Genomic DNA, 20,010 nt, shown 5'->3' with positions numbered 1-20,010 from the left:
CTAGTTTTCTTCATGCGGCGGTAATAAATTATATGAAACTAGTAACTACTATTTTGTTGTTAGTGTTATTGGCATTAATGCATCGTGTATATATCATTTTGCTTTTTGTACACAGATCATCCCATGCAATGTGAGGTCAGAATTCAACAATCTGACTGGAGACTCTGTGACCTTTGAGGCTCCTGGGGGCCCCTACACTATGGAGATCGATAAAGGACGAAAGATGACGCGCGTGGGAGGAGATGGATGGGTCCATTTCATCGACCACATGCGTATCACCGGTGGTGAGTTGATCAGCTTCTCCTTCAGAGCTGAAAGACCCAAGCTGGCCGTGATTCATGTCAACAAAGCAGAAGATTATGAGGATGATGAGGATGATGACGACCCACTCGGTGATGCCATCGTAGCTCAAAGAATGAAGTTGAGCGAGGAGGAGGTGTGCAACCTATGGGACATCATTCCGCCACGTGCTGACTTTGTCGGGGTGCCATTCGTGACCCGCCTGACAAGTACCATGGTTAATCGACATATCATGGTATGTTGCATTTACTGTAGTTTTTAGAGTAATTTGATGATATGCTTTATTGTTATACTTAGTTTAGAGTCCGATGATATATATGCTTAGTGAATCTTATATGCTTTATTGTTATACTTAGTGTAGAGTCTGATGATATATATACTTAGTGAATCTTATATGCTTAGTGAATCTTATATGCTTTATTGTTATACTTAGTGTAGAGTCCGATGATATATATGCTTAGTGAATCTTATATGCTTTATTGTTATACTTAGTGTAGAGTCCGATGATATATATGCTTAGTCAATCTTATATGCTTAGTGAATCTTATATGCTTAGTGAATCTTATATGCTTTATTGTTATACTTAGTGTAGAGTCCGATGATATATATGCTTAGTGAATCTTATGTGCTTAGTGAATATTATATGCTTTATTGTTATACTTAGTGTAGAATGTGTGAGGCTACTTATTAATTGATATATTTTTCTTATTCAAAAATTGCCAAAGAGCCTATCTGAGAGTTGTGGTATCAAGCCTGATGAAGAAGGCTCTGCTGGAATACGCCTAACCGCAAGGGGCTCTGTCACCACTTGTGCGTACGGCGTGGACACGGACGGTCACACACACTTCAACTCAGTTGGGTGGAAGAGCTTCCTCGTTGGCAAGAATCTCCATGTTGGACAGGCAATCCTAATTACTATCAGGAACACCGATCGCCCAGGCTTGAGGATGATGGTCGTCATCGACATCATCTAGAACTTCATATGCATGCGTGTGGCTGTTGAACCATATATATGCTAGTATGACTACCTAGTAGACTTATCAAATATGATCTATCCATGCATTGTTGACTACTATATGAGTTTGTGAGATTGTGTGATTATATTAAATGTGGTACTGTCGTTAATGTTTGTGAGATGGTTCTGTGAACTTAGTTTATTTGCACTGGACTTGTCTTGATTTCCATGAATATTGCACCTGACTGCTTTTTTATTTTTTATTTCTATTTGCCTAGTTGTAGCGTGGGGAGAAAATAAGGCGCTACTACTACGTGATGATAGTAGTAGCATTGGTGGAGAAATCGGCGCTGCTAATGAGTATTTTAGCTGCAACGCTTGTTTAGAAACGCGCTACTGTTAAATAATAGTTGTAGCGCCCTAGCAGTAGCGCGGGTGCCCGCGCTACTGGTATGTAAAAAACCAGCGCCACTAGTAAGCTTTTCTCTAGTAGTGGTGGGAGATCATGACTTGTTGTGTCATCTTGCACAACATGATCATCGAGAACGAGCAAGAAGAGCCAGTGTTTGATACAGAACCATACTACAGGAAGGGTCCTCTAGCCGAAGTTGATCACCAGCTACCGGCAACCTGGACTGCCTACCTTAGTATGCGTCAGGAGATCCGAGACCCACAGGTGCATCAACAACTGCAGCAGGATCTGGTGAATCACCTATGGAGGCTCAAGGGCGAAGCCGGACGCGACGTGTGATGAGTTTTTATTTGTTGAACTATATAATTTGTATTGAACGATTTGTTGTTGCACTATTTTGTTGAAGTATTTGATTTTTTGTGATGAACTATGTGATAAAAAAATATTTATGTTGACAATTGAACGCCGAGCCACGACGAACCACGCCGAATATGGGCCTATTCTCGCCCATATGGGCCCTTTATTTGTCGAAAGTGAGCCAAAAAGTGGGCTAATATCGACGCCTAGGGCCGACGGCTGGACGCCCAACCGCCCCGGCGTCGATTGTATCGCCTGCTCGTCCCCAGGGAGTGATTTTTATATGTTCTGGAGGAGGGCAACGGCGGAGATGCTTTAACCGTGTAGTGACGGGAGGTTGTGGCCGGCAAGGCCTAGATCTGATGTGGCGGCACTGACCCTTGTTGAAGTGGTGACCGGGACGCCCCTGGTGGTACATGCTAGTCTCTGGGCGAGAGCTTCACGCTCGCTTCGCATAATCACCTTCCCGGGTTCCCAGAGTGCAGAAATTGCGCCCCCGGTCCGTCCGAAGATAGAGCAGGTTTTCGCCCCGGCTAACACTCACCGCCACCGAATGCCACACCCCGGCTACCACGCCGTCCACACGGCCATGGCTGCCAGGCAGCACGGAGCAATGGGCTCTGCCCATGAGCACCATGCTACCACCATCAGGGCCGCCGTCCCGGCATCCAAGACCTCGACACCACCTCACTCGATACCCGCCACTACCCCAACCGAAGAGACAAGCGGACCCCATGGCAAACTAGCATCCATCGACTCATACTGCTGCATCGGGCGCGAGAGAACATGGTCCTGCTGCCGAGCGCGAGACGGGCGCGGTCCTGCTGCCGGGTGCGAGACGAGCTTGGTCCTGCTGCCCTAGCGCGAGACTAATGATGGGCCATAGTTGGGAGAGGTCCATCACTTCAACTGAGATAGCACCCGGACGACGAGGAGACAGATCAAGGGCTGACACAAGCGGCCAACGGACGAGCCGACGCCGTAGCCGACTAGCCAAGCCGCCGTGGAGCCATCCACGGCCGAAGCAGCAGCCACCCCGGGCCACTGCCCAACCCGCGCCGACCGGCGAGCTCCAAGCAGCGGAGCCGCCGGGCACGCACCCGCGCCACCAGCCACCATGGCTGCCGCCTGCACCAAAGCCACGGCACAGTCCCGCGCAGCCTCCGCACCACTACTAGCCAACCCCGCCGCCGCGCCACCACACGAGCGCGCCGCCGGAGCTCAGACTAGTCGCCGCGCCACCAAGCCTGCGGCCAAAAGCCCCCGACTTGACTCAGAAGGGGCCAAACAGGGTCCGTCACGGCAAGCCACAAGGTCAAGGAGGGAAGGCGCCGACGCACAGCTGCGACCAGCCCCCACAAGACACGCCCACCGACGGCCGGGACCACCACCGCCAACACCAGCCGTGCCGCCTGCAGCAGATCGGGATCTAGATCGGGGGGAGCCCGACCAACACCCCGCCACTAACAACGCAGCGGCGCGCCCTCACTCCCAGCCTAACGGCCGTCGAAGCCCGACGTCCCCGTCGCCGAGAGCCCCGCCGAGCTCCGCGCCCCCACGAGCGGCTGACCCGCGCCGCCGCATCCTCGAATAGGGGAGGGACGAAATGGCCCCGCCGCCGCCCGCGTCGCACGGGCTTCACCCGGCGGACGCCCTCCGACGGCGGCGAGGGGGAGGAGAGGCTGGAGGGGAGGAGTTCGCCGGCGGCAGATCGAGGGCCCCCGTGACGCGCACGCGGGGCGCGTCGCGGGAGCGGCCAGACTTTGTCCTCCTTTAATGTTACTCTCATGTTGTATCCGAGTTCCCAGAGTGCAGAAATTGCGCCCTCCCCTCCCGTGATGCTCCTGCGAGCGCCGGGGGGGGGGGGTGTAACGCCCTCGATGCGGCTATATCTCCTACGTGTCGAAGCACGACTTAGAGGCATAACCGCATTGAAAGCAATGTCGCAAGTGAGGTAATCTTCACACAACCCATGTAATACATAAGGGAAAGATATACATAGTTGGCTTACAATCGCCACTTCACACAATTACATGAATAAAACATTACAACATCCAAATACAATCAAGGTCCGACTACGGTACCAAAATAAAAGAAGACTACCCCAAATGCTACACAGATCCCCGATCGACCCCAACTGGGCTCCACTACTGATCAACTAGAACGAAACAACACGAAGGACAAGATCTTCATCGAGCTCCTCCTTGAGCTTGGTTGCGTCATCTGCTCGGTAACATCGACACCTGCAAACTGGTTTTGGAAGTATCTGTGAGCCACGGGGACTCAACAATCTCGCACCCTCACGATCAAGACTATTTAAGCTTATAGGAAGGGTAAAATGTATGAGGTCGAGCTGCAGCAAGCGACTAGCATATTTGGTGGCTAACAACGCAAATGAGAGCGAGAAGAGAAGGCAAAGCACGGTCGAGAATATATGATCAAGAAGTGATCCTAGAACAACCTACGTCAAACATAACTCCAACACCGTGTTCACTTCCCGGACTCCGCCGGAAAGAGACCATCACGGTTACACACGCGGTTGATGCATTTTAGTTAAGGTCAACTTTAGGTTTTCTACAACCGGACGTTAACAAATTCCCATCTGCCCATAACCACGGGCACGGCTTTCGAAAGTTCAAATCCCTGCAGGGGTGTCCCAACTTAGCCCATCACAAGCTCTCACGGTCAACGAAGGATATTCCTTCTAGCGGGAAGACCCGATCAGACTCGGAATCCCGGTTACAAGACATTTCGACAATGGTAAAACTAAACCAGCAACACCGCCCGAATGTGCCGACAAATCCCGATAGGAGCTGCACATATCTCATTCTCAGGGCACACTCAGATGAGCGCTCCATACAACTAAAACCAAACCTCGAGTTTCCCCGAGGGGGCGCTGCACAGGACTCTAGTTTGGACCAACACTCAAAGGAGCACTGGCCAGGGGGGTAAAATAACGATGACCCTCAGGAGCGCGACTCCCAAGGGAAAGAAAAGGCTAGGTGGCAAATGGTAAAACCAATGTTGGGCATTGCTGGAGGAGTTTTATTCAAGGCGAACTGTCAAGGGGTTCCCATAATAGCCCAACCGCGTAAGGAACGCAGAATCCGGGAACATAACACCGATATGACGGAAACTAGGGCGGCAAGAGTGGAACAAAACACCAGGCATAAGGCCGAGCCTTCCACCCTTTACCAAGTATATAGATGCATTAATTAAATAAGATATATTGTGATATCCCAACAAGTAAACATGTTCCAACAAGGAACAACATCTCCATGCACCAACAAGGTACAAACTTCAATCTTCACCTGCAGCTAACAACGCTATAAGAGAGGCTGAGCAAAGCGGTAACATAGCCAAACAACGGTTTGCTAGGACAAGGTGGGTTAGAGGCTTGGTTCAACAATATGGGAGGCATGATAAGCAAGTGGTAGGTATCGCAGCATAGGCATAGCAAAAGAGCGAGCAACTAGCAAGCAAAGATAGAAGTGATTTCGAGGGTATGGTTATCTTGCCTGAGATCCCGCAAGGAAGAAGAACGAGTCCATGAAGAAGATAAACGGACGTAGTCGAACGAATCCTCACAACACGACGTTATCGGAACCAACCCGAAGAAGCAATACCGGAAAGGAGCAAACAACATAGTAAACAACCACCACAAAATCATGGCATGATGCACAATCAAGTATGATGCATGTCCGGTTTAATGAAGCATGACATGGCAAAGTGCAACAAACAACACTACAAATTAAGTGGAGCTCAATATGCAACGGAGTTGCATATTGAAGAAAACACCACATGACTTATTTAGTTCTCTCTCGTTTATGTACTCACCAATATTAAATGTTGTTAAACATGGCAAGAGGTGAGGTATAACAAAACTACACCATCTAAACAATTTAAATGGGGCCGGATATAACAAATAACGAATCCGGTAAATCCCCATATGCATTTAGCAATTTTAAAGCAAACAACAATTTTAAACAGACTTGATGTTGTTATCATGATGCGGATGACATGCACGTTTTATGCAATATTTATGAGAATCTTGATAAGAGCATATTAAGAAGCATTTTGTCATCGTGGCGGAAACGAAAAGGGGTGCCATGACAACGACAACGGGAATGGTGCCACGGCACATTCAGATGATCCGGAAATTCGTGGAAAGGCCGGTGCAAAAGAATAAGAGTGCGGAATATGCAAGAGTGATGGGGAGTGATCCCGGATTCCGGGTGTCCCATGAGTTGGCGACAAGGGAACAAGTGACAATTTGGACACAGTGCAAACACGAGCATCTCAAACATCGCAAGCATTCGTTCACGGACGTCGTCTCGGGGTTATACCTTCGAAGTGTGCAAACGGGACGGTTCTTGTCAAGCGGTGTAGGGTTATACCTTCGAAGTGTGCAAACGGGACGGTTCTTGTCAAGCGGTGTAGTCGTTCACGATCGTCGTGGGAAGTAGTGGAACTCGGCGATGGTAGAGGAAGTAGTCGTTCTCGTGGCGACGGTAGTCGTTCACGTTCTTAGTCTCACAAGTTTCCGTAGATGTTCAGGGGCACGGCAAGAAACTTGACGTCCATGGAGTCTTCGAGGGTCGACGGTAGTGGTACTTGGCAAAATGCACGTCGACGGTAGTTGTTCTCGTATCGTCGTGGAAGTAGTCGTTCGGGCTCCCGTGTGGACTTGCCGGTCTTGGTCTCCGCGGCATAGTTGTACAAAAGCATCGTCGGAACTTGGATGAATCTAGAGGCGTGCACGAATGGTAGAGGAACTTGACACAGCTAGTAGAGGAACTTGACGCATCCCAAATGAAGCAACACAATAGGCCTCGGTTCTTGGTGGTCAACGAAGGGAGGTGGCCGATGAAGCAGCAGCAAGGTGCGTACAGTCACGACGGACACCATGGCCGTGAGGAGCGGGACCTCTGGCACGAGACCAGCAGCGAGGCACGCACATGCAGGAAGGCGGCGAGGTCGACAGCGGCTGGCGGCGAGGTCGGAGGCATCCATGGCCTCAGTGAGGAGAAGCAGGGCCAGGGGCAAAGCTTGGCGGCGTCTTCCTGTTGAAGATGATGAGGAGGTCGCTGGCGCGTGCGTGGAGAAGGAGTAGGTAACTTGGCGCGGGCGTGGCTTCACCTTGCAGAGGAGGTCGAGGCCGGCAAGAAAAGGGAGGCAGCAGGGGCGCTGCGATGCTGATGGCCTCATAGGCCAAGCCGAGCGACGTGCGTAGCTTAGGGAGGCACATGGCTCCGACGGCGGCAGGGCGAGGAAGAGGCCCAAGAGGTCGAGGCCAGGGCCTCGGGGCGAAGCAGCTCCGGGGCGGAGCTTTGAGCTCGGCCGGCAGTGGCCATGGAGAAGGGCGGCGCTGAGGCAGGGTGTGCGGGGCTCTCGGACTTGAGCGGCGGCGGAGGTTGGTGGTGCTTGCGGGGCAGCAGAGGTCGCGGGCTGGCAGCGAGGAAGAGATCGAGAAGAGAGGTGGCGCGGCATACGGGAGAGATGGGATCGAGGGAATCGGGGAGAAGAGTGCAGCGCGAGGGAGATGGGGATCGTGGTGACGACGCTGGAATCGAACAGGGGAGAGGATTAGGTTTAGATGCAGGCTATGAGGCCTCAGGGAGGTTGGGCCGGTCTGGCAGGCCTAGGCCCAAGAAGGCCTGTGGGTGTGGGCTCTCTCTCTCTCTCCCTTCTTTCTCTTAATATTTTCTTTATCAGAAAACAAGAGAAGAATAAGAAAGAAAGTGGGGGGGTTAGAGAACGAAGTTGGACTCGCGGATAAATTTCCCGGACTCACAAAAATATGCTCGTTCAAAGAAAATAGAAATGGCCAAGATTAAAAGATATAAATTCAAACTCATTTGAATTTAATTCAAATGGGTTTGAACTAAGATTCAGTAAAAAGAAGGTCCATAAATGTTCGGATTTTTTGGTGGAGCTCCGGAAAATGATGAAAGAATATATTGCAAGGTTTGAGGAGCAACTCGAAGCAGAAAAGACTTGAGAGTTTAAATTGCAAGTGTGTCACGGTAATTCCACAAGAATGGAAATATTTATAATAGCTCCCTAATATCAAGAGGATATGTTATAAAGAGAAGTCACCCTTCCCTCGATTTAAATGGATCAAAGATCCATGCCATTTATTTAGTTGAGTTAAAAAAAGACATGATGGCATGATGACATGATGCAATGCAAAATGATGCAATGATGAATGCAATGAACCAAACAAGTCACACGAAGAAACCCGGAAACCCTGGAAGGCAACTGAAGCTCCGGTATTGGGGCGTCACAGGGGGAAACCCTAGCCACAGGACCCCTCGCCCCCACCTCTCCCATCCTCCCCCGCCGCCGCCGGCTAGCGCTGACGGACAAAGCCCGGTTGGCGCGGCGGCGGCGGGCCCCTTCTTCTCCGCTGCTCGGAGTGGCCGGCGCAGGACGGCGGCTCCTGGTGGTGGCGCGGGGCTTCCGCGGGGCCCTGTGGCGCGGCGGCGGGCGCGTGGTGCGGCGGCCGGAGGCGGTGCGGTGGCGTCGGGCGCTTGGTGATGCACAGCGGCTACGGTGCTCCGGATCGGGAGGTGGCGCGCGAGCGAGGCTCTGCCCAGATCCGTTCGATCTGGTGCAGGGGCTTGCAGTCGGCGGCGCCGGCGGAGGTTGACGGCGGTGGCGTGCTCCGCGGGCGCTGGTCCTTGTAGGGGCTGGTGCTGGTGTGCTCAGCGGCTGCCCGGGGGGTGTGGTTGTTCCTTCGGGCACCCTTGGGTGGCGAGCGCGGGCCGGGTCCGGTGGCTGGCACGGGATCCGGCGTCCGGCGGCCTAAGGTGTTGTTGTGCTTCCTTCCCGCGGGCGGCGCGGGCTGAGGCGGCAAGGGCCTGCCGGCGACGCGCGAGGGCTATTGCGCTCGTCGGCGGCGGCATGGTGGCGGTGGTGGTGTTGCGTGCCGGCCGGATTTCGCCTTTTTCCGGTCGGCGGCACGGGTTTGGGGCGTCGGCCCGGCGTGGCTGCGGTCCCGGCTGTGGGCGGCGACGGCGAGGTGGCTTCGTCGTGCTGGCTCCATAGCAGCTCGGCGGGTCGACTGGGCGGCAGCTGGTTTTCCGGCGTCGGCTTATCTGTAGGCGGCCCGTTTCGACCTTCGGCCCTCTCCTCGTCGTCTAGTTGCTACCATCGCCGAAGGTTCGGCCCTCCTCCGACTACGGTCTATCGCTCGTCTCGAGCTCGGCAGCAGGACCGAGCTCGTCTTGCGCCCGGCAGTAGGACCGACCTCATCTCGCGCCTGGCAGCAGGACTGACCTCGTCTCACGCCTGGCAACAGGATCATGCCTGTCTCGCGCCCGGCAGCAGGACCGTACTCGTCTCGCGTCCGGTAGTAAGACAGATCGATGGAGGCCAATTTTGGCCAGCCTTTGGGTTTCGGCGTTGGGGGCAGCCCAGGGGTGCGATAGGCGTTGCTTTCCGCCCGTACCTTTGGTTGGGGTAGCGGTGGGTCTCGAGTGAGGTGGTGTCCAGGTCTTGGATGCCAGGGCGGCGCCCTTGGTGGTGGCTCCGTGGTGCTCTTGGGCAGAGCCCGTGGTTAGGTGCTGCCGGTGATCATGGTCGTGTGGGCGGCGTGGTCAATGGGATGTGGCGTCCGGTGGTGGTGAGTGTTGGCTAGGGTGAAAACCTAATCTATCTTCGAATGGACTGGCGGCGGCGAAGCTCGCTCCCTTCTTGAAGGCGTCGCCACGACTCTCATTGCCCGTCATGTTGCTCCAGGGGAAACTCTGATCCTCGGGTCGGGCGGTGACGGCGCTCTGGTGTCGTAACCTTCTTGAAGGCGCCGCCTTGGAGCACACGGTTCGTCATATGTGGCTTCTTCGCTTCGCGTTGGCGTGTCCACGGTTGAGGACTCCGGTTGCTCGTGTAGTACTAGGGGTAGTGTTGCTGCGCTTAGTGCCTATGTATCTAGCCTTGGGTGTGTGTGTATGTTGGGGTGGCGTGCGTTTGTATCTGAGCTATGGTCGGTCATTGCTTTATATATAAAACGGGGCGAAAGCCTTTTTCGGTAATCACCTTCCCGAGGAGCTGTCGTGGAGGCCAGACATTCCCAGTTGGGTCTTAGTGGTGTTAGGATAGTTCTAGGCTTATTGTATGTCCTTTAATCTGCTTTGTAGAAGACCTCCACACCACATTGTATCATCTGGTCCTGTACTTTGGTTTGTTGTTATATATATAGGCATTGACTATTCGTTACCCTAGATAAGGAATAGTTATTCTTCACCCCTGTCTATTTTACCATCAATGCATCGTAATTTTACGTTCCGTAAGTTTTGTCTTATTTCCGACGTAAAAAGAGACTGTAAGAAAATTTATAATCGTTGTAAAAAATATTTTCTGTTATGTAAAATTACAAACGTAAAAACATAGTGTAAAATACACATAAACTGCAAATTTTCTTGTCTTATGATCTATATTTTTATTTTCTTATGTCAAATTTTACGTAGTGAATCAACAGAAATGTAACTATTTGAATTTCAAACGTAATTTAATTATGAAATTATCGTAAGATTACCTCGGATGAAGAATAACTTATTCTGCACCCTAGGTGATGAATAGTAACAATATATATATATATATATATATATATATATATATATAGGTATATATATATATATATATAGGTATATATATATATATATATATATATATCTTATCATTTCAAGAAAAACTAGGCGAAAGCATGTTTCAAGAGGTAACATCTTCAGATCAACATCCTCTAAGGCGTCCCTTTAGAAATTCTTTTGTTTCTCTTTACTCAGATATGTATGCCAGGCATCAACATATGCAGCAACAGAAATTTCCATTTTGTTCTCCAGGCTAGACGGTTTACTGGTTATTTTGTACCACCATTTTCTAGTTTTTCTTTTACATTGTACCACCATTTCTAGTCAAGGGTGCATACTGGGCCACCTCGGCAACCCTTTGATGATTGGCCATGAACTGAGGCCGAACCTCGCCTGCAAAGGGGCAATGGAGCATTACCTTAGCAGAACTCAATATCTTGATAGATACTTCATCCGTTCATAAATATTAGCACGTATTGATATATCCAAAACGTTGTATATTTGTGGACGGAGGGAGTAGATTACAGTGAGTGACAAGCAATAAGAAGCAACTAACCACCTTTGTTGGCCCAATCGATCAAATTGTTTCAATAACCTTTCCACATACGAGCGGTTTCAATAATGGAGTACAAAGGAGATACCAATTGTCGATCGAGTACGTATAACATTAGCGAGTCCCTCGAAGGACAAGGAAACAGAAATTGCAAGTTGCACACAAACTTGTTTAACAAGCTGCATATGCATCACAAATACAAGTAACGCGCCCATTGGCCCAACCACGCAAGGTTATTTGATTCCCTATCAAAGCTACTACATGTGTTCATCCCCCGTTGTCTCGCTGCACGTGCACCTCTCAGGCGCCTAGTGTTTGCGCTCTCTGCGCCGAGGAATCCCCTCCGGTTGGTTAGCGTGAGGATGTGGAGTAGCGGTTCGTGGTCCACCGAACACGTTTACTGCAAGAAATGGTAAAAAGAACACCAAGTATTAGTTGATAAGCATTTAACAAGAGGGCGGAACGGCAATTGCTCAAGAGAGGGATTCCGGTATGTTTCCTCTATCATAGCACTACCATTCGCATGTTCGTACTCACAATTTAGTACTAGCAATTAGTAATGGTTTCAATTACGATACTCACAGTTTCCCGATTTACCAGGGGGGAGGTATATTCCCGATTTACCAAAGGGGAGGTATACTCTCGCAGCCGCAGGCGCAGATGCATTGTAGTAGGCTGACGCGGCGGGGAGGACGAGGAGGCTGCCGTTGATGAAGAAAACCAGCAGAATGAGTTGGATCCCGAGCAGCTGGGTTGGTACACGGCAAGTGCTCAGTCTCGGGGACATGGTCTTTCCAGAGCTCTTGCACGCTTCGTGCGTTAAGAATTAGGAGAAGCTAAAGTTGTAGCGGTGGGAGACCCGTGCTGCACTCACCGATACTCGAGTCCATGGTGACATAAAGTAGTACTGGAGATATGGTGGCTTGCTGCCAAACCTCCAGTCAGAGACCGGGACTGCCTCCAAGATTCTGAGTCTCTCCGCTACATTGCTGGTGCAGGTGAAAATCCGAAAAAAGAACCACCAAATCTCCAGTACTACTTTATGTCCCCATAGGCCAGTCGCAGAAAACTGAAAAACCAAGAAACAAACTTCTACCTATAAATACAAATAAAAGTAGCGTCCATCGCAGGAATTGAATGACATAGAAATTATATATAATAACATGTTGGAAAATCCTATAGAAATTCAAAACAAGAGAATGTGTGATAGATTTTGTTTGATGCGCCACAGAAAAAACACAAGAATATAGTGAAAATTGCCGCCTCCCCAAAGCTAGGGTTTCTCTGCCTCCCACCGGCATCGCTGCCGATCCACCTCGCCTCTGGTGGCCTTAGGGCCATGGGAGCGGAGTGGATCCCGGCCCTTGCCGGTGGGAGGGCTCTGGCAAGGGAGGGGCGATGACAGCGGCACGCCTTCAGCTTGCTTCAGTGCTTGTAATCGTCGCTAGATGGTCTACGGACCTGAATGTAATTTTTATTATTTCTAGTGTTCGATGTACTACCATGGTTGAAAAAGAATAGATTAGAAGTTTTCTCGCAAAAAAATAGTGGAAATTGCAAGCGCCTTATTTAAAAAAACAATGATAAATTATAGAGCTAACGTTCCTTTTTTTTGCGAGATAGAGCAGACGTTCCTTGAGAGTGAATTTTCGAGGGAACGCTCTTTGGTTTCCACTACTGCCCATGATGGGAACCTAGAATGTCTTGTTTCGGTTACACACAAATGGGGGGTGCAGAGAAGGCAGGCCCATGATGGGAACTAGAATGTCTTGTTTCGGTTACACACAAATGGGGGGTGCAGAGAAGGCAGGCTTCCAAGCTAGCCCCGCTATAAATATGTGTGCTCACTGCTACCGCTGAAATCTGTAGGAGGGCACAACTCAGTAGAAACATACACAACCGTGGGTAGCACACAAATGGCCCATGTATCTTTAGGGACTATCAGTTCATCACTCTTCACAGCCACCGTCCTCCTCACTTTCTTGACCTCTTTTGCCCCTGCTTCTTCACTCGATGGCACCACGCTTGGTGATGAATCTGGTAAGGACTTCCAAGCACTCCTCTGTCTCAAGAACCATCTCTCTAACAACACCGAAGCCCTCGCCTCGTGGAACAATACCCTTCAGTATTGCAGTTGGCCCGGTGTCACCTGTGGCAAGAAGCACGCATCTCGCGTCACAACACTTCATCTTGAATCTCTTGATCTGAACGGCCAAATACCACCCTGCATCGGTAATCTCACTTTCCTTGCAAGAATCAAACTCCAGGATAACCTGCTGAATGGCGGGATCCCGCCTGAGGTAGGTTTTCTGCGTCACCTTGTCGAGCTCTCCCTTTCAGATAACATTCTTACTGGCGTAATACCGAACTCTTTGTCTACCTGTTCTAGCCTTCAGATAATCGATCTTGGGAATAACTACCTCCAGGGGAAGATCCCCACAGGTTTGGCCAACTGTCTAAATCTCACAGAGATTTATCTTGATAGCAACACGCTCCACGGAAGCATTCCGGATGGGTTCGGCATGCTTCCTAAGCTTTCAGTTCTGTATGTTCTAACAACAAATTAACGGACAAGATTCCTTACCCACTTGGAAGCAGCTCATCACTCTACTATGTCGTCCTGGCAAACAACAGCCTAACTGGAGGCTTTCCACCTCTCTTAGCAAATAGTTCAGCACTTGAATGGCTGGACTTGGGAAGCAATGACCTCGATGGAGACGTACCTCCCTCTCTCTTCAGCAGCCCATCTCTTGAAATCATACTTTTGGGAAGAAATAACTTCTCCGGGTCTATTCCACCTTTCTCACCCATCTCGCCGTTGCGAACTCTGTCCCTATCATTCAACAATCTCGCAGGAAAAATACCTTCCACCATAGGGAACTCCTCTTCCCTTGTTGAGCTTTTGCTTGCAGGGAATCACTTGCAAGGCAGCATTCCGTGGAGTTTGAGTAAAGTCCCCCACTTGGACAAATTAGATCTGAATTACAACAACTTGATAGGAGCCGTTCCAGGCTCTCTCTACAATATATCAACACTCACATACCTTGGCATGGGAATTAACAGCCTAACAGGAGAAATTCCAGAAAATATTGGCCATACCCTTCAAAGCATCCAGACATTCATTGTTCAAGGAAACAGATTTGGAGGTATTATTCCCACTTCAATGGCCAAGGCCAGAAATCTTCAGAGCATTAATCTTTGTGACAATGCATTCCATGGTATTGTTCCTTATTTTGGGTCTTTGCCCAACTTAACCGAACTAAATCTAGGCAAGAACCAACTCGAAGCTGGCGACTGGACTTTCCTCCACTCGCTCACCAGTTGTACAAAGCTAGTAAGTTTACGTTTAGATGAAAATAACCTACAAGGTGAACTGCCAAAGTCCATAGGCGATCTTCCAAAAAGCTTAGAATCTCTGATCTTGACAGCAAATAAAATATCTGGTACCATACCACACGAGATAGGGAACCTTAGTAGCCTCAAACTTCTTTACATAGAGCACAATTTGCTTACTGGAACCCTTCCGTACTCACTTGGAAACCTTTCCAACATGTTCGTTCTAAGATTATCAGGAAACAAGCTATCTGGCCAAATCCCACTTTCAATTCGTAAACTTGGTCAACTAAGTGAGCTCTATTTGCAGCAAAATAATTTGAGCGGGCCCATCCCAGTAGCTTTAGCACAGTGCAATAAGTTACACACCCTAAACCTCTCTTGCAACTCATTTGATGGAACAATACCAAAAGAACTGTTCACTATTTCCACACTTGCTGAAGGTCTTGATCTGTCTCACAACAAACTCTCTGGACATATACCAGTGGAGATTGGCAAATTAATCAACCTTTCCCCCCTCGATATTTCCAACAACCTGTTGACTGGAGAAATTCCCTCAACTTTGGGCGACTGCCTCCATTTAGAATCCCTCCACCTGGAAGGTAATCTACTTGATGGGCGAATCCCTCAATCTTTCGCTGCACTGAAAGGCATCAGTGACATGGACCTTTCTCGAAACAACTTGTCTGGTCAAGTTCCAGACTTCTTTGAGGCTTTCAGCTCCCTGTCACTTCTCAATTTGTCATTCAACAACCTGGAGGGACCCATGCCAACTGGTGGGATCTTCCAAAATGCAAGCAAGGTGTTTGTCCAAGGGAACAAAGAGTTGTGTGCTGTCTCCCCACTATTGAGATTGCCACTTTGCCATACAGCTGCATCTCAACAAAGGCACAGATTCCACATTCTGAAGATAATGGGATTATCTGCTCTTGTCTTAGTCATGTTATCATGTATTGGACTCATTTTTTTAAAGAAGGGAAAGAAAGCGAAGCAAGAAGATCATCCATCCGTCGAGGAGTTAAAGAAATTCACATATGCTGATTTAGTGAAAGCAACAAATGGTTTCTCTTTAGCCAACTTGGTTGGTTCAGGAAAGTATGGGTCCGTATACAAAGGTAGAATTGAGTCTGAAGAACATGCAGTTGCGATCAAAGTTTTCAAACTTGATCAGCCTGGAGCAACGAAAAGCTTCGTTGCTGAATGCCAGGCACTCAGAAGTACTCGTCATCGTAATCTTGTAAGGGTGATCACAGTATGCTCGACAAGTGACCTGACAGGAAATGAGTTCAAAGCTCTTCTCCTTGAATATATGGTTAACGGCAACCTTGAAAGTTGGCTCCATCCAACACTCCACGAGCATCATCTGAAAAGGCCCTTGTCTTTGGGTTCAAGAATAGCAATAGCAGTAGACATAGCAGCTGCTTTGGATTACCTGCATAACCATTGCATGCCTCCTATGACACACTGTGATCTGAAGCCAAGCAATGTCCTTCTGGATCAGTGGCGGAGGACGACAAAAATTTGAGGTGGGGCGGACACTAAGGCGTAAATTAAATTATGATATGCTACCATTCACAATATGAAAATATCATTAAGATCACTGAATTGTACATTGTCAAACTATTTTACCATACAGATCACAAATTTAGAAATCTATTTTTTCCATAAATTTGCACCTTTACTCTTACCTTTGTTCTACCCTCTCTTTTCTTACCCATCTGCTATATTTCTACGTTTCCCATTCACTGAAAGAGCGCCTACAGTAGCCGCACAAATTACAGTAATAAGCACCTCTCTCACACACACATAAAAAATAGCTAATCAGTAGAAATCCCAACCGGGGCGGTGAAGAGAAATCAGGCCAGCGGATGAGAGGGAATCGGGAAACTGCTACCTTTTTAAAGGGTAAAAGAATGCACCAGTCGAGGACTGCTGCTAGTCTAGACAGCTGAGGAACTTGAGCAATCAGGGTAAAAGAATGTAGCAGTTCCTTAGCTGTTGGGGGAGCAATCAGGGCGCTGCTGGCCTAACGCGGCTTGCGTTCGCTCGAAGGCCCATTCCCTTTTCTCCTTTTTTTTTACCTAGCGAGGCAACCAGGAGCCAGCCAGCCAGCGATCCAGCGATGCGTATACCTGTACAGATTGCATCGTACAAAATCAAGGTAGGGCGGGCGCCCAACCTCGCCCTACCGGGTCCTCCGCCTGTGTTCTGGATGATGTCATGGGCGCATGTGTTGGTGACTTCGGGTTGACTAAGTTTGTACACAGTTATACTTCTTCTAGGATTGATGGTTCTACGAGCTTAGTGGGACCAAGAGGATCAGTTGGATACATTGCACCAGGTAAGAATTTCTTCATGTAGGATAATATATTTATGGAAAATATCTTATAGGCTCAATGACATTTTACTTTATTTTCCCCAGAAATATTTTGATTCTTGTGCTCCAATTTTATTGTGTTAATTAACGGTTTCAATAACTATACATATTGCAGAATATGGCTTTGGGAGCAAAATCTCTACCGAGGGTGATATTTACAGCTTTGGAGTCATCGTCTTAGAAATGCTCACAGGGAAGCGTCCAACTGATGAGATGTTTAAAGATGGCCTGAGCCTTTACAATTTTGTTGAAAAATCATTTCCTGAAAAGATTGGCGAGATTCTAGATCCGAGAATCATTCCCTATTATGCGGACCAAGACGGAGAAGCAGGCAGGGCTGTAGATCAAGAAAATCATCATCAAATGGCTGGAATGAGCTGCATCATCAAGCTCGTTAAGATTGGCCTCATGTGCGCTGCAGAGACACCCAAATATCGTCCCTCAATGCAGGATGTTTACGTTGAGGTCACCGCAATCAAAGATGCATTTTCAGCACTGCAGGGTTGAGCAAAAACTGCAAACATTTAATATTGCTCAGATGTTGCTGCTGCAGGATGACCTAAGACTAGTTTCCTTTACTTAATGCTTTACCTTTTCTCGATAGAAATCGTGTTATGTCGTGGATCGTCTTCCATTTTACAAGTAAATCTATGTTCGTCGTGTATGTAAGCTGTGGTTCAACCTATATCAAATAAAAAGTTCAGCACATGAACTTTTCTTTCGACTTGGATTTTCCTTTTTCTTTCAAAACTAGTATTACCTCCGTCCCGAATTACTTGTCTTAGATTTGTTTTGATACGGATGTATTCTAGATACGAAGTAATTCGGGACGGAGGGAGTAGTAAACTGCAAGTAATTAAGCCCGACTATCGACTAATCACACCCTTAACCAGACAAATTGTACAGTGGTACATTGAATTGTCAAATAAACTTGAAAGTTGAAACCGATGTGCAAGGATATCACATTTTCCTAGTAGTACAATTTTATCAGAGAGCAACAAACCTCGCCCTTGACGGACACCCGGACGACGCCTGCGCAATGGAGCACAGGGAGGTTTGCCGGGGATGCAGTGGATGGATTCCTGCTGCCACTGAATGCCTCGGCGTTGCGTCGTGCGCCGGCCGGGTCGGCAGTGGGGCGGAGGAGGATGCGCGTCCAGAGCAACGCAGCGGTGTCCTGCAGGAGGTCGGTGTGTATGCACCCCATCACGCAGTTCGCCGCCGCCGCCTCTTCCATTCGGCCATAGATCCCAGCCAGATGATGAGCCACCTCCAATGAACCCTCCGACGGATCGCCTTTCCCCCTCCACCGAAAGGCAGGCCGCCCCCAACCCAACCGCGGCCGGAACCTGGAAGCGCAACAATATTGCCGGCGGCGTCCCTACCAGACCTCGTCCGAGATGGATCCGGTTCGCATTCTGTACCCGGAGCCCAGAGTGACCGGAATGTCAGATTCCATCTGGAATTGGGACGGCGGAAGTCCGAGCAGTACCACAGATTTATTTATTTATTATTTTTCGATTCGAGGGACCGGGCAGTACCAGAGTTGAATTGGTTCGTGAATTGCCTGTGTCAGCGTGGGAAGCACATCGCAGAACGTATTTCAGGAATAGGGTTTGGTTCGTGAGAACATATCGGAGGGATGGAAGTACCAGAGTTGAATTGGTTCTCTGGTTCGTGAATCGTTTCTGTATAGCCTGTGTCATGCAATCTCAACCGTTTCACGTACCATATAGTAGATGGTTTAAACATGCAATCTCAACCCCTATCTCTGTACTACCTGTGCGAACCAACTTGTGGTTGGGATGGTTAAGTGGACAGTGGTTTTCATAGCCCATCAGGGTTTAAATTCTGGTGCTCACATTTATTCTTTCACAACTTCCGGCGATACGCTTTTAGTGGGAGGAGACGTCCTGTTGACTACGAGGCGCCTACGGGATGTGCGTGTGTGCGTTCATAGGGATGAGCGTATGCACGTTTTATATGAGCGTTTGTGTCTGTATTGTGTTCAAAAAACTCTCGAAGGTGCTCATAGGGTAACCGTCGTATCATAGTGACAGATGAAAATCTTGTAAACCACTGTAGGGGGACCACGGTGGAGCAACAACAGTTGAACAAGACCATGATTGCGGTGCCCAATCCGCTCTATGCGCCATGGTTGTCAAAGGACCAACAAGTCCTCAGCTATTTGATGAACTCCCTCTCCAAATAAGTCCTCGCTCAGTTCGTTCGTAAAGAAAATACCTATAATTTGTGGACTGGCATCACCACCCTCTTTGCATCACAGTCCCAATCCCGCATCACGAACTTGCGGATCGCCATAACCACAACGAAGAAGTGCATCATGTCGAGCACCGCCTACATCTCCAAGACGAAGAGTCTTGAGGATGAACTTGCGGTTGCAGGGCGTCCGTTCTCCGATCCTGAGATGGTGGACTACGTGCTCATTGGATTGGATCGTGACTATGATCTTGTGGTGGCGGCCATTGGTGTTGTCAAGACCTCCATCAACGTCGACGATCTTTTTGCCCAAATCGCCGCCTTCGACCAACGCATGGAGATGCTAGGCGATGGAGGCGAGGGCGCCTTCAACACATGGGCAAACCTGGCGTACAGAGGCCGCAACCAGTACAAGTCCAAGGCACGCGTGCTCGATGGGGAGAGAAGCGGCGACAGAAGAGGAACGACAAGGAGGGGAGGACGGGAGCGCGGCGTCTGGTGAAAGGAACAAAGGAGAGGGGCGTTACGGGGAGTGGCGGCTAGGGTTTCCACAAATCAGTCGATCTCCTCGCCCTTGCGCGCAACCGCGAGCCATCCATTGCACGCCACGCAAAAGCCAACACGTGAAATGTTGAAAGTGCCCATGGACGACCAACCAATATTACGCACAGTGGCACGACCCTGCGCCCATAAGAAGCAGCACTGGTCGCGCTCAACTCCACAGTCACTAACAGTGACGGCCCAGCCACTGAGCGGCCCACCAGTCAGCCAGACAAGAAAAAAAAAATCCAAAGTAAGAAAGAAGTAGCACTATTCATTGGTTGTCACATCAAGATCGGTCCATCAAGAAATCCGACGGACGGGATTTGTTTGGGAGGGCAATCCAACGGTCCAGAGAGCAAGTGCTCTTAG

General features: G+C 49.3%; 1 pseudogene; it reads left to right on the top strand.

Annotated features, from left to right (window-relative positions):
* Window positions 1–13,084: 13,084 nt before the first annotated feature.
* LOC123153460 (probable LRR receptor-like serine/threonine-protein kinase At3g47570) lies at window positions 13,085–17,599 on the top strand (annotated as a pseudogene).
* The last annotated feature ends 2,411 nt before the right edge of the window (window positions 17,600–20,010 follow it).

Source organism: Triticum aestivum, chromosome 7A, assembly GCF_018294505.1.
Source record: "Triticum aestivum cultivar Chinese Spring chromosome 7A, IWGSC CS RefSeq v2.1, whole genome shotgun sequence".
Lineage (NCBI taxonomy): Eukaryota > Viridiplantae > Streptophyta > Magnoliopsida > Poales > Poaceae > Triticum > Triticum aestivum.
The sequence above is the reverse complement of the archived record's forward strand: the minus strand, read 5'-3'. Positions and strand labels throughout refer to the sequence as shown.